Raw genomic sequence first — 2,987 nt, forward strand, 5'->3', positions numbered from 1 at the left:
ACAGGTCATGGTTCTACCAAGCCCACTCTCCCACAGCAAGTGGGAAAGTGCTCAGTTGCAGAGAGCCTCCCAGAAAACACTGAATCAGAGGGCAAATAGCCTTTGGCCAGCACCTGAGGAACGTTTCCTGCTATACAGCCTCCTCATATGGCACCCACACTCCTAGGCTGGATTAACCAATTCTTCGCAGCCCACCAGTGAGACAGAAGTCAACTCTTCCACACCCTCACCCAAAGGCCACCCCTACAAAACTAGGGCCTCCATCTGCATCTATTTGAACTCCAGGAACCTAGCTGCTGCCCCTAAAGGTCCACTGTTTGCACATGCAAGTGATAAGGAAGCCCTGCTTTGAAAACTGGGTCCAGTACTTGCTTGTTCTTGTACCCTCCTTAACCAGTGAAGGGATAAGGCCTAGGAATGGGACTCAGGAGATCTGCCTTCTAATCTTAGCTCAGCCACTGCCATTGGGTAAGTTACAGACAACGCTTTGAACAGCAGCCACTGCTTTTAGGTGCTCAACTTGAGATTGGGGCTGATTTTCAAAGGAGCTGCGCATCCTCACCTCACGCTGGAGTTTGAGTGCCCAGCACTTCTAAAAATCAGGCCTACAACATTCTCAGGCTGTAACCCAAAAATCAGTGGCCAGTATGAAAATGTTGCCTGTAGTCTCGAGCCTTCCCTGTTGTAAAATGGGTATACACGTGTCTCATAGGAAGCTGAGACTTAAGTGCTTTAAGATCCTCACCATAGTGGTATGGCTAGCAAAACAGCATTATAAGTCACTTGGTGAAGTTCACCACTTGTTACCTGCCCTTAGAGGGCAAGTCAAGCCGGTGACCAGGTTATAGAAGTGAGGGAGCAGAATGGTTTGCCACAGTCATGGAAGAGATAGAATAGGATTAAAGAGATGGAGAGCTACTATGCAAACACCTACATACCCATTATATAACCCTCCATTCTCCACCTATTGCCTTTTCCATGATTCTGGCAAAAAGTATCCCTCTGACTTACTCCTGTAACTTCCTATGAGCCTAGGTGGCAAACTGCAGTGATTGTGGACTCTACCTATTGGCAAGTCTGTGAATAGACTGAGCCAAAGATACTCATGCAAGTAAATGGCTTCTGGCTGTGGTGGTACTGACAGGATAAGAGCACTGTGAAGTACAGCAGACATCTAGCTACAAACCTATTCAGTGGTGGAGCAAAAGTTAAGGATCAGAGACCACACTTATACAGGAGACAGATGCACAAAACCAAAGCCACACAAGCTATAGTTTCTCAACTCCACAAAGTAACTGTGTAAATGAAAAGGAGTACTTGTGGCACCTTAGAGACTAACAAATGTATTTGAGCATAAGCTTTCGTGAGCTACAGCTCACTTCATCAGATGCATTCAGTGAGCTGTAGCTCACGAAAGCTTATGCTCAAATACATTTGTTAGTCTCTAAGGTGCCACAAGTACTCCTTTTCTTTTTGCGGATACAGACTAACACAGCTGCTACTCTGAAACCTGTCATTGTGCAAATGAATAGATAAAGGAATTCTTTAAGCCCTTAATATGGGTGGCTGATTAGCAGGGGCTAGAGGAAGAGTGATGGCTGTTGGAGTTACCTTAATTGTGGATTTCCGTAATTCTGAATGGAAATGTAACTAACATGGAGCTCTCAGGACTTATTTGCAGAACTAATGAAAAAAAAACAAACATTTGCTTATGGGGAAAACCCTTTTAGTAACTGACAGGTATTTACAACTTTGACTGGCAGGTCCTTTTACTGATGAACAAACAGATTTCAGTCAGGCATGTCTGACAAGTCAATACCATTTCAAAGCAGTATAGTGGGGTCATGCAACTCTTCTATCTGTCAGGTGCTTCATGCACCACCACCCAGAGATGTTTCTGCCACAGCTACTGGACCAAAATTTCCCAGTTAAATTACTGCAATTCATTCATGTGCATTGGGGTCCTGCCTAGAGACTAGAACTTCCTGAAGGCCAACAGTGGGGTGTAATGTCCAACTGCTCTCTACACTGCATTGTAAGCCCAGGGTTAGTAGAATTTGAGTCCCAGTTTGAACCCTCCACCCTTGTGGAGTCCTAGGATCCTCACTCCGAGCCTTGGGTTAGCATGATGTGTGTACGGATGGAAGTGGGCGTTAGGCTTGAGCCTCAGTTTGACCCCTGGGCTTACAATATTGCAATATAGATATACCCTGACAGTTTTGCCATTGATTTCCATGGAGCAGAGTTAGGCCTTAATTTAGCATTGTTCTAATGCAAAATTTATTTATTTAATTTTGAGCCATCCCCCTTACAAAATGGGACTTTCCAATATAATCTAGATGGAACTGGGACAATCAATACATTCATTCCAATAAACTTATTCTACTTTAAGAAAATCAGTCTTTTGATCCTGCTGTCTATTTTTGCATATCTTAGGAAACTTTTTAAAAGCACATACACCTCTACCCCGATATAACACGACCCGATATAACACGAATTTGGATATAACGCAGTAAAGCAGCGCTCCGGGAGGGCAGGGCTGCACGCTCCAGTGTATCAAAGCAAGTTTGATATAACGCGGTTTCACCTATAACACGATAAGATTTTTTGGCTCCCGAGGACAGCATTATATCGGGGTAGAGGTGTACCTTAATATCCAAAGCTTTCAGGGCAGTATTTCTCAATTTGAGCCTCAGCGTTTTAGTGGGCATTGTAACACCACTCATTCAAATATGGCCCAGCGTCCCCTGTCATAACAGAGGGGCGAGGCAGGCCAAATTTCAAGGAGTGGCATTATGACCCCATGAGTGAGTGGGAAGATTTGCCACACCCCAGCAGGATAAGTTTGACATGCCCGTCCACTAGGATAAGAGTGGGATGGGGAGAACCACCCATTTATTAAAGATTGAGGGCTCTACGGGCCCAGCCTGCTCCTTTCTCACATACTGAAAGGTTCACAACAAGGAAGAAACCGGCCATTCATATTT

At 44.7% G+C, this 2,987-nt stretch overlaps 1 protein-coding gene across 1 annotated transcript in view; it reads left to right on the forward strand.

Annotated features, from left to right (window-relative positions):
• The window catches only part of ZBTB37 (zinc finger and BTB domain containing 37), a 62,574-nt gene that overhangs the window by 37,598 nt on the left and 21,989 nt on the right, over positions 1-2,987 (forward strand). The gene's annotated exons all lie outside the window — the stretch shown is intronic.

This window comes from Dermochelys coriacea, chromosome 8 (assembly GCF_009764565.3).
Source record: "Dermochelys coriacea isolate rDerCor1 chromosome 8, rDerCor1.pri.v4, whole genome shotgun sequence".
NCBI classification, from domain to species: Eukaryota; Metazoa; Chordata; order Testudines; family Dermochelyidae; genus Dermochelys; species Dermochelys coriacea.